We start from the raw sequence: 19,727 nt of genomic DNA, 5'->3' as shown, positions 1-19,727 counted from the left end.
AAGTCTTAACCAGGTTCTTCTTCATGAAACAGCTAAAGGAGAAGGACTGAGTCACACCTTGTGGTACCTTGGAGGAGACAGAAGTGCAACGTCCCACCGCTCCACAGTGGAAATGGGCACAGAGGCTGGGCAGCAGAGAGGCAAACACACAGAGCAGACAACAGTTCTTAGTCAGAGATGGATCTTACGGAGATTGCTAAACAAACCTAGCAAGAGGAAGCAAATGGGTAGTCTAATACCAGAGAAAATTTAATCTACAGGTAATAGAGGACATTCAGCACTGACAATAAGAGACATTTTAGAAGTACCTGTGTGATAAAGCACACTTTCCAGTAAATGACTACTGAACTTGGTCCTAAATGAGAAGGAAATGCACTTGAAAGTCCCCATGCTTATTGCCAATAGGTAAGTGGATAGTAACCAAAGGTAAATATGTCCATTATTGAGTTCTAGACTGTGTGGAGGCCTCCGTTGTCATCAGGATGGACACAAAAGCTCTACAGAGAACACAGCAGTGTTCTGAGAATTACTGGTATTAATGTGGCTTAAACAGAAGGACATGTTAAGAAAAAAAATTCATTTATTTATGGCACAGATCAAGGCAATTCATCCACCTTTTTAAGAAAGTTAGGCTGAGAAAAAGTTGGCACCAGGCAGGGCAGAAACCAAGTTGTTGTTATATGAAATTCATGCTTCCCAGTTTCTACCAAACATACCTCACACAGAGCTTCTTAGAAATGCAGTGACCCTTCTGTGCTACATAACTCCTGCAGCTGCAGCTACCCTTCAACACATCAGTATCTCTGGCTCTCATGTCTCCTCACTGCTTCCAATGTACAATGCATGTTCTCAGCACTGGTGCACAACTTCGGTATTTGCCCTGTCACTTTTCCATAGCCAACAACTCAGTTGACAGTTTCTTTGAATTTGTCCTGTGTAATGAGTTTTCCTCTGCCTCAGCAAGTTCTCCCAGTTTTACATGAGCCAAAATTTAATGAGCAAACATCTAACAATACCTTCTAATCATTGTATAAAATCACTAATAATTGCTTTTCATCCTGAAAACCATATAAAATAAAACCAGATAGAAGTAACTTGCTACATCTTTTTCATGACATTTGCAAATGTCTTGTCTTTTCCTGTATTCTCATGCACCTGCCTGATTTCAGTGTCTCTGTGTATTTGTACTGCACAGAGTTTGCGAGCCTCTTCCCACTTTCTCCACTAACTTCCCAATTGTGCTATATATACTTAGTCTTGATGCTAGACTAATATTCCTTCAGTTATCTAGGTGATACTCATCCTCCAAGAAAAGCTGCCATCTACAAGTACCTCCCATTAGTCAAACATTCCAAGACTCTCCTGGTAACATCATTCCCTTCAGACTATTTTCAAAAACATATAATGAACCTGAATTATTTCTCTAAACCTCAAGTAAAGTTCACCATAGTTGCCATGACTTTGAGATTTTTCACAGCCTGGCATACCTGTTTCTGCCAGAATCTCGCTGTATGGTTTGTTCCAGTGTTAATAAATTGCCACTTTCCTTTCCTCAAACACAAGTTTATGTTGTTTCACTTTGCTGTCAACATTTTTTCTTACATTTTCTCTTAATAGATCTACCTCCTATTTTTATGATGAAGATCTCTTACAGGTGGTATATTTTCGTGTTCTGTAAAGTCACCCTCACATTTCATCCCTCAAAGCATTCCCAACTTTCTGTGACTCTGACTCTGGGCTCATTTCATTCTTTCTTTTTTTTTTTTTCCTGAGCTCAGTGGATTGGTCTGTCTTTCTTCCACACAGTAGGTGCTTCTGGCTTTTCCCTCTCATTTTCTAGAAGAGCAGAACTATTCCACCGCTCTTCTCACTTTTTTTTGCCTTATTCTCATTGTTCATACCTTTTTTCACTGAGGAGCTTCTTTATATAGATGTTTACATTTGGAGACTTTAATATAGCTTCTGACATCTTCCTGTATTGCAGATGCATACAAACTCTCAGTTATATCCAATTGCCTTGTTTATTGTTATTGCATTCTCAAAATCTTACCTGACATCCATCATAATCTTCAGTTACATTTTGGTCCATGGATCTTCTCATCCAGAAGCTACATTATTGCTATTGCTTGCATAATTTTGGCACTTCCTACTTTACTTTTCACATTTGCCTTCTAAGGGAAGTGGATTAAAAAACCCCAAACCTCACCAGTTCCTCTACAAATTTTCCCAAAAACTCCCCTATTTGCTACCCTATTCACTGGCTATTACCTACTAGCTTAGCTTTTTAAAACCTGCTGCTTCAGTCAGCTCTGTTGCCTAGGTGCTGGAACCAGACCTCAACCTTCACGGTCAGAAGTCGGTGAGGCTTTACTCATGAAACATCCCCCAAGACAACACAAACTACCAACTGCTACCAAGGAATGTCATCTCTTGGGAAAAACCATGCTCTACGCACCAAACACATGCAGCAGCAGCTCTTGTATGCTTACACAGAGGCACTTCTCTACGCCATACGGTCTTCACACAAGTGTTTATCCCTGACCAGGAGGAAGAAGAAAATGGAGGAAACTGTTCTTTGCACACGTCATGGTCTGTCAAAACAGTTTCTCTGACTGCCAGCACTCGCCACCTCCACAACTGGCACATTCAGCTGGTGTCAGCAATACCCAAAGCCATCAGCCACTTGAGAAAAATAATTTGAGTATGAATGAAAATGAAGGTTCACAAGACCAAGACAAATTATTGTATTTTGCCATCACATTGAGGCCCATGCAGGTAATCCACAGGGTTGGTCTTGTCTCACCCTAGGACCACTCTCTCCTCAGACCTATTTGCCTCATCCACTCATCCCTGTTCCTTTTTCTTGGTTATTTAGCCATTCACCTCTCCCACCCACCACAACCCACCCCATTTTCTCTTTGCCCACTCTTAGTTCTTTCTTTCTTTCCCCAGCTCCTCCTTTCTCCCTCCCATATCGCCTTCCCTCCATATACACATGGTTCCTGGGTTTTGTCCCCACTTCTGTCTAGGTCCCAGTCTCTCTTCTGCAGCAGTTTCCAAACTCACGGCTCAATCAACTCTTCCTTCCTTCCCTCACTTAGAGCCTTCCAACCAGGTGTGGCCACGATTCGGTGTCAGCATGCCAACCCTTGGCTTACACGGCCCCACCGTGCCCAGCAGCTTCCCCTTCCCCTGCAGATTTCTGCCTCTACCTTCCTCCAAAGCTGCCTTTGTCCTCTCCGCTTTCAAATCAGAAGGTCTCCTTCTCTGTTTTGCTGAGACACCGGTAGAAAGAAATCATAGGAAACAAGGGGAGAAGAAAAGAAAAGAAAAACAGGCTCCTTTTTGCAGTCCAACCCAATCCTCAATCCTGGAGAAGCTATTGTGGCTTTGCTACTGTACCCCTTCGTTGGAGCACACATTTCTTCTGAGAAAGCAGGACATGCGCAGCCTTATTAGCACTAGGGGAAAAAAAAAAATCTGAGATTTCCACCAGATTTTGAAAGGTCAACTGAGGAAGCAAGGTGCAACTAAATAACTGACAAACACAACCAAATATTTTGGGTAGATTTTGAAGAGAAAACTTATTCCTCGAAAGCATAAGAGCACAATAATTTTTCTAGTCACAGTTCACCAGATTTTTTTTTTTAAATAAAGAAATCATCCAACAAAAATTAAGCAACTAACTAAAACAGAAAATATCTACTCAATTACAGTTTCAGCAAAAACTTAATAACTTTAATAAGTTTCTAATAGTGGGAACTATCTGAAAGTCTTTATCATTAGCAGTATAACCAATATTATCTTTTAATAAGACATAAATAAATGTCAGCAGTGATTATACAACACCCCAGAGCTGTGTTAGTGCATGAGAACTTCAATATCAAATTTATTAGGAAATGAGTAGTTAGGAAAGTGTGAGTTGACTCTCTTCTGCATCCAAAGCACAAAACCAAATAAATTGCCTGAGAGAGTTAGCTAAACTCCTACTTAAACTGGATAACATAATTACCTGAAGAATATAATTGCATCATTTAATTTACTTTAAACGTGTATTTGTAAAGCCGTGAGTACATTCTTCTTAAAATATAATCTAACCTGTCATTTTAAGGTCTTTCTCTTCAGAAAAAGGCTTCTAATTCAGGGGGTTATGCATAGATCTTAAATGGAAGCAGATTCAATATCTGGTGTTTTCATTTTACCCCCAATTTATTTAGCATGTGTTACTCTCATGATTTAATTTGGACAAGAAAGCTGCATGGCTGATCAAGCAGTAAATTTAAAGTGTAAATGGATTCTTGGCTGCTGATGGCCCAGTTTCTGCTTCTGTTTCCATAGAAACCCATGTAGGAGTGGCAAGAAGACATAACTTAAAATATGAACTTAAGGGTTTACTTCCCCCTTCCTCCTCCCTCTCATTCTAACCTCCATCTCCAAGTAAATGGGATGTACTTTAAACTTCCCCCCCCTTCCTTCTCATCCCTTGATTTTACTCCTGTAAGCATACAAAGCAGAAATTACGTCGGACAGCAATTTCCTCTCCTAACCTAGGAAATCTGGGCTGTGAAAAGTGAGTACTTAAACACAAGGCAGAATTCCACGCTCTCGCACACACGCGCTTGGTACCATGTCTGAAGCCACTACTGCCCACTGGGATTCTCACCTTGCTTCTCTTACTGATGAATGCAGGCAAACATGGATGGTGGAAAAATCATCTTTAAAATGAGATGTCCATCACCCAGACATGTGTAGGAGGAAAAGCTGTGAAGCCTCTGTGCAGGTATTTAATATAGCTAAATTAGCCAGTTAGGCTAATTATAATTCCCTCATTTATTAAACATCACTCTCACAATATCTTCAGCCTTAAGATTCATTTCATAAATATCTATGATGACATCCAAGCATGGTGTATTTCCTGTAATATGTCCTGTAATAAAATATCACTTCATAGACATAAAAATTGAGTGAGTTTGGTCATTAGAAATGGTTCAGCCCTCAGATGTGACTAAGCAGTACTGACTGAGATAAGATTTCGTAATAAGTAACAGACAAATTTAAAAAAAAAACCCCACACCTTGGAAACAACATTAAAGTACTGGTCATTTGCAAACACTAAAGAATCAGAAAAAACATTCTTTGATAACTTACAGGCTCTTAAAATTTCTTCCTTTAGTTAATCAGACATGTACCTGAGAAGGTGGAAAACATATCTCTATATGACTTGTGTGAAAGATGAGACCAAATTAGCTGAAGAGGGATGCTAAATCCAAGATACTGCTGCTTGATGCATGCTACCCTTGGGACTGTGGAGCCATATACCATATTACAATAAAAACCAGAGCTGTGAAGGCTGCTTGAACCATACCTGAGCACAATCTGCACCAGTGTCTTCTCTTAAAACCTCCAGAGACAGCAATCTCACAACCTCTTTGGGCAATTTATTCCAAAGCTTATTGCTAACACAGCAGACTGTTTTTTAACATAGAACCTACACTTTTCTTCATATGATTTAAACCCATTATATCTTATTCTAACATCAGCAAATATGAAAAACAATGCAAGGATCTTTTATAGAGGTTACAATCCTGTTTCTCTTTATTTGCTCTTCTAAGCAAAACCCAACTATTTCAGATTTTTCTGGGCTCTCTGATCATTCTTCCTGGCTCCTCTGGACTTTCTTTACATAATCCACATCCTTCCAGAAATCCCATGTCCCTAACTAGACATGTTTCTCCAATTCAGGAATTACCATGCTTATTGCTCTAAACAGAGCAGAGGGCTTGCTACATCTGTCTGCACATTAAAAAAAAAGAAAAAAAAAAGTTCCTTAGCTGTATTTCGTAATATTATTCAGGCTTTTCTTGAAATAACACGGTATTTTTGATTCACAGAAACATAATAGCATAAAACAGCCAGACTGTTTTGTTAAGACTAGAATTTCTAACAACATTTTGCCTGAAAATTCCAAGACACCTAGATCATGTGTATATGTTTTAAGGTAGAGATGTATTTATAGAGAGGATTGACGTGGATATTTATTTTTTATTTATACAGTGCCTCTGGTACTTCACAATTAAAGTAAATGAGACGTTAAAACCTATGGGGGTATGCGGGAATAATTAGGCATCACAATATAAGGAAACCAATTAGAGCAGCAAGCATCCTACAGGAAGAAAAAACCACTAATGTTTCCAGACAATCAAGCTTTTTCCATATTTGTACAACATGAATTGCACAAATAGTTCCTGGGAAAAACCTTTGAGATGCTATTGCATGTAATATGGCTTAAGCTAGCAAAGACTGACCATTCAAAATAGAAATCACTTTCTAAAATATTTGATATCCTCTAGGTGCTATTTATTTGTTTTGTTGTTGTTCAGTGCTAAGATAGCGGCTGTAACAAATATTGTTTCTTGCACTGTTAGTCCTAAACAAAACAAAAATGTAAAAATCTTTCAAATGAATACATGCTACTCTTAGTGAAGGCCTGGCCGTGCCTATGTACAAAGGCAGTCATTTTTATGGTGGCATCTTTAAGACTCAAGAGACTGAAAAGAATTACAGCTGGGTTTGGAAAGACCATAACATTTTCTTGGAATGTTGTGTGTGACAAAGAGAGAAATTTCCTCTGACTATAAAGCCAGGCGCAGCCTGGGATCTACAATAGAAGTATTTTGAACTTCATCAATTAACAATGTGCACATGTGTCCAAAGGATAGAATAGAAAATATATTTGAATAAAATACAGTAATAGGGTATAATATATCTGGCTTACACATTTAGTAAGGTGAATAAATGGGCTATGGTAAATACGTAAAATTGATAACTGAAAGATGTAAAATATCTGATGAAAAAGTAATATAAAAATCCCTATAGCTGATCTCCAAAACATGCGAAGAAATTGTTTGCGTTTAACACTATACTAAATATTTAACAAAAACCACTAAGAGTTTAGATTTTTTTTTGCTGTGTTATATGTAAGTATGCAAACAGCTTCCCCCCACCCTAAGCTCAGTTTTTGATACTAAAAATACAGCAGGGGATACAATAAAATGACAATTATAATTTTGGTGCTATTATACAAAGGTTATGACTCATTCATTAAAATATCTAAATTAGCAAGTCTACTGCTAGCTAAAATGGAAGATGTTAATATAGCCAAAGACTTAACACCTTGTATCATATATTACTAACAAATCTTTGTGCAGAATGATGCATAAATGTTCCATACTAAGCAAATAAGCTTTGTAAAAGGTAGCATGATCTGAAACAGACTGTAGTAAGTCTGATCACATGCAATGTGTATTCAAGATACGTTTGATTATGTATGATAATGTAAGCAGAAAAGAGTGAGCATACACGCTGAGCTAAATTCAATAAAAATTGTGCTTTTGGCCATCGAATGGGATTGGCAATTTAGCTTTTATATGGAAATTCCTTTTTTTCCTTTCATCTTAAATTCTGAAATAATCAATCTGTACAGTCACTTTCCCTTTTGAAAATATACCAAGTAGTACCGGATGACCAGTAAGTCTGTGGAGAACTTTACATGTCCTTAGAGATTAATAGCTCAGATATAGGCCCTTTATTTGTTTAATTTAAACAGGTCTCTGAGCACTGTCCATCTAACTGGTGGGAAAACTATTGTCTGGAAGTGAGCTGGAAGTTCAAAAAGCCAACTAACATGAAGCAAAAGCCTTTAGAAAGTCCTTCTCCTTAGAAAGAAAGGAATTGTGTACTGCTAGAGGACCAGACTCATTCTCTCTCAAAACAGATAGTGGAAATAAAATAGATGAATAAATGTGCAACAGCCATTTTCAGCACAGTAGCGTTAATGACTCCCAGCTGTCTCTACTCTGAGCTCAGTACAAGCTCGGTGAATGTTTTTAATTAGAAGTAAGAGAACACATGTACAGTTAGTGAGCTAGGACCAGGAAGATCTAACTCCAGGTGTGATACAGCCTTCTGGTTTATTCTTAAGCACCTAGTCTCAGTTTGGTAGCTGGGTTGTCTACTTTTATATAAGCATAGTTATGAAAATGCCTGTGAGTTTTTATTCTGATACCGTGTCCCTGAATCGCATTTCATGTCAGAGTTAGACAAAAAGCTGAGGTAGTGCAAACCTGGTCACTGACCTCTCCTGCAAGGGCTGAAAAACTTCCACGAGTTTGTTTTCAGTTCCCCTTCCCTCCTGCAACGGCGGCAGTCCTCAAGGTGGTTACTAATGAGCGGGCGAGGGATCTCTCCACCTGCACGCCTAATTAATGCATGCATAGACAAAACCAAAGGAACAGTCTTCAAATAAAGCATAGCAAATATCAGCTAAGTACCAAACTGTGAAGCTTGAATAACACAGTGGCAGGGTTTGAAATGATCCTTTTATTCATTTATTTATATCCTTGATGGTATGGCCATACAGACCGCTGCATGTGACGGCTTTAGATTCCATGTTTGGCTCTTACATTTTTAAGCTTTTCCTTCCCTCCCCCTTTTCAAACAATAGGGTTAAAAATTCGGAGAAGCCTTGCCTGTGTGTATGCTCTAGTTCACCCTCTATTACTTGTGTGGAAGAAGAAGAAGAAGAAGAAATATAAGCCTCTATTAAAACCTAATGGAACAGCAGCACAGAGCAGACTTGAATCAGCAGCTTATTTACTGCTCAGCTGTACTTTCACTAGGACTTCATTATTCTCAAAATTTTCGTTGAACTTTGCCCATATTTATTTCATTTCATAGAGTCTATGGCACCCGAGCTGTGGCAGCAGAGTCCCCTTAGCAAAGGGGCGGCAAATGCGGACAAGAGGAGCTTTCCTGCCAGCATCAGAGTACCGTCTCCTTGTGCAGGCGGCACAGCCGGGCTAAGCCAACAAAAGCTCCTTCATGTCAGCAAAGGTGCAGCCACACCATGACTTTTGCCAATGGCCTTTTATCAATATCAACCAAGGGGCACAATTTTTCACATCAAGCTGACACAATCACGTCAAGAAAATGCTGTAGTACACACCTGGCCCTAGAGATGAGAAAATTCCGGAAGTTATTTTGTGATGGATGTATTTCACACCAAAATGGGGAAAACCTCCCAAATCACATCAGGAATTTTTCTATTCAAATTTCATTTTCAACCAAGTAGGGGTGCTAGCAATTCTATGTACCTCATAATCCTCACTAAATAGCAAGACTTTAACATGAATTTAATGAAATAGCAAGGGCTTTACAAATGTCTTTGTTATATGGAAGTAGAATCTGGTGTTCTACCATGACCTTTTTTCCAAAAACAAGGTTTTAGTTTTTTGGGTTTTTTTAAACTACTACACTAGTCACTGCACCAAAGCTAAAAATGCAACCATATACAGACTGCTTCTATCTAGAAGTTATCTAGAAATGATCTAATCCATTAGCAGAGGTGTGTTCATCCATTCTTTCCTACCTCTCCATTTCCTATAAATTGACAAATCTAACACAAGATAATTGCAAGAAGTTTAAAATACTATTAAATTCCTCATGAAAAGCTCATGAAAAAAACGTAGAGGGATATTAAATGCCATCCACAGTATGTAAGTAAAAAACCGTGAAACATTTTCCTATGAAAAATCATTCTGGAAATATCCATTTAAATCCATTTAATATCCATTTAAAAAAACCAGCAAGGTTGCCTTCAGCCCAGTAGCTCTTCTCCAAGGAAAGAGAAATTTTATTTTCCTTCACGTGCTGATAAAAGAAGCTCATCACAGAGGCCTCAATTTCTTCCATCCTCCCCTTTTCCCAGAATCAGCCATCCAGCTCCAGGACCCAGACACACATTGTTTTCTCCACCTACTTGGAAAAATGCTAGAAGAGGAAAGCTCACTGGACACAGACCGAATCTGCCTCATAGAATATTTAAACCAACCAAACAAAAAAAGCCCCAGTAAAATTCAAGCCTGCCTCCGGCTACTCAAAGTAGGAGGTGCTGAACTCGGATTCTGTATCAGAAACTGCAGAAAAACATGCACCTCCAAAGCTGAAATCAAAACAAAACCCCGTAACTATAGAGGTTAGAAGAACAAAAGAAGAACACATCAAAGAGAGACCAATACCCTGATATTCCCTGTTGCTGGCATGTAAGGTGAGGCGCGAAATCAAAAGCTGCCAACTGGGTGGTATCTTTATAACAAACACTATATCGAATTACATTTTGTATATACTAAATTACATTTATAATATCCACACACACACACACGCATTCTGAATATTTTGCAGCCTTTCCTGATCAGTTTGTTACTGATCTTTGTTAAATTTTTGTTTCCTTAAATAGAAAGGCTGGTCTTCCCACCTATTTAGAGAGACTGTTCTAAACTAAGAGTAAAATAAAATCTCCCCAAGCCAAAGTCATCTAATAGCCTTTACAGTACATTCTAGACCAGCAGAGAATATATTACAAGAAATATAAGTCCAGACAGTCTGATGAGATACCTTTAAGTCAAAAAATAAAAGCAGATACCAAGATGATCTCCTAGCAATGCAGATGGAGTAAGAGTGGATGCTGTCCGAGTTAATTTTTCAAGTTTTATAGAGGCTTTTGTATTTATCAGTCTAAATTAAGACCAATTCCACATTCCATTTGGAAAACAAAGATTTTTTTTTTATAAGAAATGACAAAATAAACATTTTAATACCTTCATATCTGAAATACTCTTTGCCTGACCAGAATGTAAACCCTTCTCTACAAATAATGCATCACAAATAAAAATACATAATTTAGTCCAGTATCTAATCTGTTCCATCTCTTTTTCTGAATTCTAGGTTATTTAATTATATATAACTATGGAAAGGTTTAGCTTTTAAAAAAAAGTGGTTTTGCTCCAATAGCTCTCATCAAGAAACATGATACTTTCCTTTCAGTAAGCTTGAGATAGATAATATGAGAAATAAAAGGTTGCCTCCTATACACGTCCACATTTTTTCTCTCTACTGCATACCAGACTTTTTTGAAAGGAAAACTACACTTTCAAAACTGGACTGCGAAGATTTTATTTCTCAGCTTGAGAACCCATTTTTTCAGGGTACCCATATATACATAATACATGATTATTTACATAAATATACAATTATAATCATGATTATATAATGATTTTTACTGATGATACACAAACTGAAGTCAGGTTAGATCATTAGAGAGTTGCAGTTATGGCAATGGTAGTATCATCAAGTGAAAACATGAATGGTAAGGATAATTTTCTACGCACATTAGTGCAAAATGACAACACTTTCAGAAGTAGAGTGCCTAACTAGTGACTTATTTTGGAGCTTGCTTGCTTTATTTTATTTGCTTTAGCTTCAGCTTTATGATGGGCATCTGTGTACTAAGTTACTATTAATTTCTTTATTTATGTTAAATTATTTAACAAATAGTTCATCTGCTGTACGGACATTTATTTAGCTAATATTTAGAAAACACTAAAAGCAAGAGGAAAGGAAGAAAAATCTTTGCTGCTATTGCTGAAATTTGTGCAGTTCACCTCCACTCAGCATCTTCCTACTCCTCCAAACAGCTAATAATCTGAAGTGTCCTCCCTCTTCAGAGAGCTCAACATTCAGATCTCCAGCAACATTTAATAAGCAAGTTCATAGGGTTAGTTCTTTTCATCGCTAGATAGTTAATATCACCTATTTTAGTCAGGTGTCTATATGTCCTCACGTTTAATATGTCTGAAGCTCTGGTAGAAATTGCTGATAAGAATTTCTTAAGAAGCAAGACAACTAGTTCTTCCAAAACATATGGAACCCTTTAGTATCCATATAGTTAGCTTAAAAATGCAATTAAGGCCACACTTTTAAACACCATGATCTCTGTAAAACTATAAAAAATTAGGCATTCAACAACATTTCAGTTTAGAATAGCCCCAGTCATTGCAAAACTAGAGAGCAGGAAAATGTAATAATCACCTTTTTAACTGTAAAACAGTTAACATGAGCATAAACTGCCTTCAATATCAGAATACTTAAAAGTCAATTACAGCCTATAAATGCTAATAGAAATAAACAAAGACAACAGTTAAGTAGACACAGATAAGTTTTATTCCTCAATCTTTATTAGCTTCTACCAGCTGTCTCAAAAACATGTACATTCTCCCTTGATAACCTGACATCCCGAAGGTAGGGATGCTGTCATACCACAATCAAAAACCAAAAATGCCTTCCTACAATGCTGCTATGCTAGAAGAATATAAATCCTGCTACTTCCACATCTATAAAATCTGCTACTTTGTCTGATATAAATGTATGCATACGTGTGTGTATGCATACGTGTGTGTATGCGTGTGTGTGTGTGTGTGTGTGTGTGTGTGTATACACCCATCCACACTTCATAACAACATCTCCGGGCAACAGCTCATGGGAGCCATGTATTTAAAAGTTTGGGAGAAGAAAATTCAGTGTTCTTCCCACCAGGTAGTGAATTAAATGCAAGAATTATAATACTAATCTAAGGTCATAAATGGATTTCAGAAGACTCTCCCTTTCCCTGCCAAACAAGCCAGCAAAAACAAATGAGTTCCTCCCATTTTACAGCACATGACATAGAAGATTTAGCATTATACGATTACTTTTGGTTTGAAAAACCTAGGAAACATACTATTTTTATGGAAATAAAAACTCTTTTGTCATAGGGGTTTTAAAGATGACATATTTTGAAGGGCAGTTATTCCTTAAATACAGACACAATGTCAAAATTGGGGTCTAACAACTATGAAAATCACAAGTTAAAACTGTTTTTACATTTGTGATTTCTAAGGGTGACACATTTCATCTCTACTTTTATCAACTTCCCAGTAGATTAGCATAAGGTCAGTGACTATTTTCAGTAAAAGAACCCAATTCACTGTAACTGTGGGAAGTTATTCTTTATGTTACATATTGTTTTGGGATACCGAAAGTCACATTAAATGCCAAAGTTAAATAATGTGTTCTTAGTCAAGGATAAGTTATTAAAAAGAAGTCAAGATCTTTAAGAAGATATCAATTCAAAGCACAGACAGCAGCTCACAATAATATTTACGGAAAAAAGTTACAAATGAGATTTCCCTAACCACCTATTTAATTGTGTTCTTAATATTTGTATGCAGTAAGGAGTAGCCTTTATATTCTTTTGAGTATAACAACTTTATTTTTATATGCATATGCGTTGTAGATTCATAATCACAAAGATGTTACAGTCAGAGTTGATAAATTATGAGCAGACCAAAAACAATACAGGAAAGAATAAAGTGCTAGTTTTGTGCATTTTTGTACAGAAAGGCAATTAAGGTCACACAAAATGCTGAAACTCTCTGTTTAGGTTTGAGTTAATGTCATAACCGAAGAACTCAATATTCTGGAAAGCCTGTGCCATCTCCTTGAAATTGACCTAAAAAGCTTAATTTAACAATAACGGCTCTAACCAGCTGTCATGTTACATAAATTAACAGAATAAGCAAAAGTCTCTGCAAAAATAACAAAGTACCCCAATTTGTGGTTAGAAAAACCACAGCATCAGGAAAACCGAAGGGAACTCTGTGCCTCTCTAGAGACTATAGTCTACCTATTCTATTTGAGCTAAAAATGAGTTAGCAAACTTTGAAGAAATTGCCATACAGAGTTAAACCAGAAGACCATCTGACTTAGCCCTCTACTGTTTTGAGTAGTATCCAGCAAGTAACTCGCATAATAACTTAGGTAAAAGAATCCAAAAAGCAGGGCAAGTCTGTAGTTCCTCCCTCCTATGCTCTCCCAGGTCTCTCGCTCCGGAAAGGTTTAGTGATCCTTAAGTTGCATTTAGACCAGAGCACTTAATATGCACCAACGGACCTGTCCTTTAGGAATTCATCTGATCTCTTCCAAGTTGGTTTGTACATCCTGCCTCTACAGCCACCTGAGGCTTTGCTGATGTGGATAGGTAGATGGTTTTGTTTGTTTTAAACCTGTAGCCTACAGAGTATTAGCTCTGGACCAGAGGAATAAGGACCTGACCATACTGTTTCCAGATCCCAGAGCCACTACACCTTCGCAGTGCTGTCCTGCCACCCGCTCACTTAAACCTGTGTTACTGCTTACAAGACTCCAAACTGTGCTACTTGGACATGATGCCCCCAGTGATTTGCTTTGCAGCCTTGGATAAAGGACGGTCCAAGGAAAAAAAAACAAAGTCTCAGCTCCCAATCTTTTATTTAAGTCATTTGAGAAAACACAGTGCTTACAGTTCCCCAAGAATCAAAGCCTTTGTAATATCAAAACCAGAAAGACAGCTGAGGCCTAGTTTGTGAACTTGAACTGAACCTGAAAAATTTATTTTCCTTAGTTATTATGAGTCAGATGCATGAGACTTCTAAGTGCAAATGTCAGCACGAGCATCTCTACCTATTCTTTAAGTGGTCTTAAGCCACATACAAATAGAGAGACTAAAAATTCTGCCAAGCAAGAGCAAAAAGAGCAGCAAAAAGGTAACTGAGCAATTGTACGCTATTTCTCCCTTTTCTCCTCTTTTAGAGGGCAATGATGCAGTGTTGGTGTACTGCCAAAAGCACACATGACTAAAAAACATTACACCTTTAGCAGCTCTGCTGCATAGTGTGCTATATAAGCACAAAAGTCTCTTTGGAATCCCAGCCTGCTCCTTTGCAAAAATTTCATCTGGGGAGGGGAGGGGAGGGGAGGGGGAGCAGCAAAAATATATTACTCTTCTCTACTTTTCATTTTAAGTTCTGTAAAAATGCAAAGATCTGAAAACTACTGAAGACTGTAACACATTATTCAACTATTATAATTTGAAAAAAAAAAAGACAAAATAATGAGTTAAGAAAGAATTCTTGCAATTAGTCAGCAGCACTCTGTACAGAAGAAGGGTTTTTTGTTTTTAACTCTAAGGAAGCATAGGCCTGGTGTTAAAAGTTTTAGAACTTTCCTGAGCCATGGTTCAGGTGCAAAACACCTAGGTTTTCTGACTAGAGAAGTATCCACCCCTACTGATGGCACCAGTGCTGTCTGAAGTCATCTTTCCACTAGTGCCGTGGAACAGCTAAGGCCCATCCATCCGCTGAAGCAGCTAGCCAGTATTTAGGGCCTTGGAAGGATATTTGTGTTAAGATATCAGTTATACATGTCAGCTATGCTATTTGGAATAATTATTTGCTATGATCTTGCTTATTTACAAAAATAATGAGTTGAGCTGCATTTCCTGGGAACACAGTAGAAATAAACAGCAGGTAGTTTCCTTACTCAGAAGTCCCTGACTGTGCCACAGGCTGCAAAATGATATTTGAGTCTATATAACCAGAAGAAAATCCAAACAGAACCCAACAATAGATTGTCTCAAGATATTCTGGTCTCACTGACCTCCTTCCCTTCCTTCTCACCTCTTTCCTTTCCCACGGCAGTGTGGCAGCCATACATTGCTCTGTCTTCAGTTGAGCTATGAGCCTGGTGGACCCCTTACCTACACACACTGATCTGGCTTTATTACTCCATATATTTTTTTTCTTTTAAAAAATGCTCTGTCAATTCCCTGCTGAGCTGTGGGGTGGGACTACCTCAAACAACAGCTACGTCCCCTTGCTACACTGGTCTTGTTATGCAGTCTATTACCACGAATGTCTGGAAGCATCTTTATTGAGTGAAGAGGCTGAAGTGCTTGTTCCACTGAGACTGAAAGGAGGAAACTGGCTCACCTCTAAACTTGCATTAGGAGTTCTTTCCTTAAAAGCACTGGTCTATACCGGCAGCAATTACTGTCTTTCAAGAATAATTCTGTGAAAAAAATGATTTGATTTGGTGGGGGAATTACATTCCAGGTTTAATTACTTTGGCAACAGCCTTACATAGATAACCATCAATTCAGTAGATTTAATGACTAGAAAGAACTGTCTTGTTGAATGATGACAGGGAGAAGAAGAGAGAGAATTTCTTAAAAAGTAAATCTCTCCTTATGCAAATTATTACATTTCAAGCATTATTAGCAAGCACATATTGAAAACAGCCAGAGTATCTGGGTCATTACTACAGTTAGGGAAAAACAACAAAAAAATGCACAAGAACCATCTAAAACTAGTTGCATTTGAGGAGGGCAGCAAACTGTGGCTGATGTACTGGGGCAGTGAGCAAGGCGAAAGAGCACAGGAACGGGGCTAGGGGGTGGGGACAGGGTGGGGGAAGAGCCACCAGGGAAATGTTGCAACCCCATAAGAACTCATGGGCAAGAACAGGGACCCCAGATCTCTCCTGACACTTGGAGCTCTATTGTGGGAAGAACATGGCCGAGACATAACTACACTATGTTTATCCCTTTTCTCCCCTCCTTGCTTTAACAGGGCAGAGTAGCAGCTCTATGGATGGATGAGAAACAGTGGCCTGCCATACTTCAGCTTTTCTGCCACATATCCCCAAACGGATTAGGCACTGGAGCCTCCTGAACATTTTTAGCTATTTTTCCTCCCAGAAACTCCCAGAAAAATCCACCACACATGTATCTGAGGAATACACACCCAGGTAAAACGAGACACCTCAGAATGATATCCACTTTGCAGCACACTGAACAAGGAGCTACCCTGGATAAGAGGAAAGTACGGCTCAAGAGCAGAGTATGGCTAATACCTTGCACTTCTCCAAGCAGAGCTACTTTTCTCCACTTATGGGGGTTTAGGCTTGAGCAATCTGAAAGTGGGAGCCTTAAATCTTCCCTCAGAAACAAGCAAGAGAGTATTCTTCAAGATAAGGAAGACTTTCCCTTTAATCTAATTCAGAATATGACTTGAGTCATATTCTGAAGAGCCCCCTTTGCTCCGTACCTCCATCTCAGTGAATCTTAATACAAAATGCATTAAAAAAAGAGCAGGAAAGGGAACACAGGCATTCTCCCATCCAAACCACAGACCTACTGGAAAAGGCTGTGGTCTGTTTTGGAAAGGAAAAATAATGGCATGATTCTGTGCTCCAGGTCTTCACATAAAATCAAATTCCTGAGGAAACAAAAGCAGAACACTGTTTTGTTGAACCTGAGGAAGGTTAGGAATAGGTTATGTCCCTGACTTCATGACCTTCCAGGCCTGGCAATCATGTGCACTCCCAGAAGTGTATGACTATTTGGAGGTGGAATCTGAGCCTGGGGAAACTCCAAATATTCACAGATTAGGTGGCAACTGAGTGGGGTTTGAAGCATGCAATTGTGGCATTAGCAGCTAATGTAAGTATTGGGTAAGATACTTTAGATCTACCCTCTATGCCTAGGGCTGTGGTTCGAGAGTCATTAACACTGATGTGTGCATTAGCAGCAATACATCTTGATCATGATTAATGAGGATACCCAACTGCGCTTCTGGCAGCTCACCCAGCAGGCGTGATCTCAAATTTTTGTCAGCTTTATGCCTCTCTGTGAACTTTGTGCCAGCTGACGGAGGCTAGACAACACCTGATCCAGCATAAAACCTGCCAGTACAAAGTCAGTTCATCAAAAAAATGCTCTAATAAATTTGAGCCACAGAAGCAAGTTTGTGCTGGATCAATACTTTGTGTCATCTAGCTGTGGCAGTTCTGAGTTGGTACGAGGAACTCCAACAGTGGGTTATTAGCCTACCTTTCTGGGATTAAAAAAGAAAGGAAAAAGTTTATTCAAAACCTTGAATCTGTTGGTAGAAGAGTTTTGATGTGCCTTTTGAAAGGGCACATCTGCCCTTAAAAACAGATAAATTCAGGAATTATAGGTTAACTCAAAGAGAGATAAACTATACAAAATACTTTTTGTTATTTCAAAAAATCAGTAAGTGTGAGAAGGAGGCTAGAAGTTGCACTGTGTCTTTAAACAGGGAAACTTAACCCAACACAATCAGAAACTAAAAATTACAGGTGCATTAAACTGTACTCAGCAACACATATATTTGGGAAAAAAAAATGCAGAATTTAAAATAATTACAGTCCATGACAGCTATATGTATCAATCACAGATCAAAAATATTATCTAACACTATTCCCAGTTACTACCTTTTACCTAAGAGCCAGAAGGCCATTGCTTGTGACTTCTAAAACTGCTTCATCTGATCTTCCCAAAATCTCTTCCTGTTTTATTTTTTCCACATGCATTTTGAAGCCTAACAAAAATTATTTGGTATTTATGAGGAAAAAAAAATCAGATCAAAATTCTGTTTAACTCAACTTTTTTCTTCATCTCATTAATAACTGATACATAATGTGATAACTACACAGAGTTCTTTTGACTAAAATAGACAGTATTATGATACAACTAAAATGAATATTAGCATTACCAATCAGCAGAATGAAATTAAACTTCAGGCTATTTAAGAATATGGTCATTTGATCAGATTACTAGAACCAAAAGACAGTCAAACCTCATCCCAATAGCATCTATCTGAGTTTATTCCTAACTATTATGATGGATATTAATTGTATAGGCACGAGAAGTATAAGCACAAGAAGTATGGATGGGATTTAGTATTATACTAGATGTGTATTATAAATAATGCATATCACCATGCAAAAAGTGTATCTCATATTAGGCATATCTCAAAAACACTTATTTCTACACAGCATTTGATACACAGTAATATCCAGCAACTACTTTGCACTATGAGAAGTTCAAATTATGAAATAAGTGTCTTACAAGATATGGTGTCTTCAGATTCACAACACGCAATATGACTGACACAGTCTTTATGAGGGAGTTTTAGAGAAGATCTTGGGCAAGGTCTTGGGTGCCCTCACAAGACCAGTCTACAGTATTTTGGAGGGGGCTAGCGAGAGAGAGAAGCCAACATTGTTACTATCACATTTACGTAATATTGAATCAAAACACAAAGAGAAAAGTGTAAAATTCAGAGATGTTACCGGTGTGGGAGGGAAATTTCCTTAAAACTAAGATACTGATTGGGGATACTTACTGGATGCAAGTAACGTACGGCACATGCAAAACAATGAATATATCCAAAGTTGTCCATTAAGTATGGACTTAGAGCTATCATAAGCAAATACAGGACTTCAGATTGATTTCTTTAGCCGTGTTAGACTATCAACATTTTTCAAATGCCTTAGAATAGTTTGTCTTTAACTTCAGGTTACAGTTACATTTGGGTCAAAGATACCACGCTCAATACACTGTAATCCTCTTCTAAAATCTTTGATGGCTATGGGCATCCAGTAACTTTATTTTTAGCAGTTTCCACTTCAACTGCTGTTGATTGAGAAGTTAAAAATATCTAGATGTATTTTGATAAAATAAAGCTTTCAAAATATATAAACAACATTAAACTTTTGTGAACTTTGCCTCTTCAGATACACATATACAAAAAATGTAGCTTCTATTAGGTAACTTCTATTTTATATCTTACATGAATAAAAGTTGTATACAATGTAAAATACAGGCTAAAATACAGAAAGCCATTACTACAATGCATGCCTTTAATACTAATTGTATGTATGGCTCATCTAAAAAACTGTTATTGAACTATGAAGTCCTGCTGATGACCACATACAGGAATAGTGGTGTGATCCTTTCCTGCCAAATCATAATATTGTCACAAGATCAAAAAAACCAAACAAACCTCAGAACTCTGTAATAGTAATATTGATAACTTTTCCTGGCTAAATATGCAGTGAATGGCATCTTCTTTTTTCCTTTCCAGCATTTCTTTTACATGGAAAACCATACAAGGAAAGCCTCCTGGTAAGTCCTAGATGTATTTTACTTTTAAATTTTTTGCTGAAAAAAC

At 37.9% G+C, this 19,727-nt stretch overlaps 1 protein-coding gene across 1 annotated transcript in view; it reads right to left on the bottom strand.

Annotated features, from left to right (window-relative positions):
• SHANK2 (SH3 and multiple ankyrin repeat domains 2) overlaps positions 1-19,727 on the bottom strand; it is a 316,407-nt gene that overhangs the window by 87,051 nt on the left and 209,629 nt on the right. The gene's annotated exons all lie outside the window — the stretch shown is intronic.

The sequence above is a fragment of the Apteryx rowi genome, unplaced genomic scaffold (assembly GCF_003343035.1).
Source record: "Apteryx rowi isolate R43461 unplaced genomic scaffold, aptRow1 scaffold_81, whole genome shotgun sequence".
In the NCBI taxonomy this organism is placed as follows: Eukaryota; Metazoa; Chordata; class Aves; order Apterygiformes; family Apterygidae; genus Apteryx; species Apteryx rowi.
Note: the sequence above shows the minus strand (reverse complement) of the source record. Positions and strands in the feature narration are given on the sequence as shown.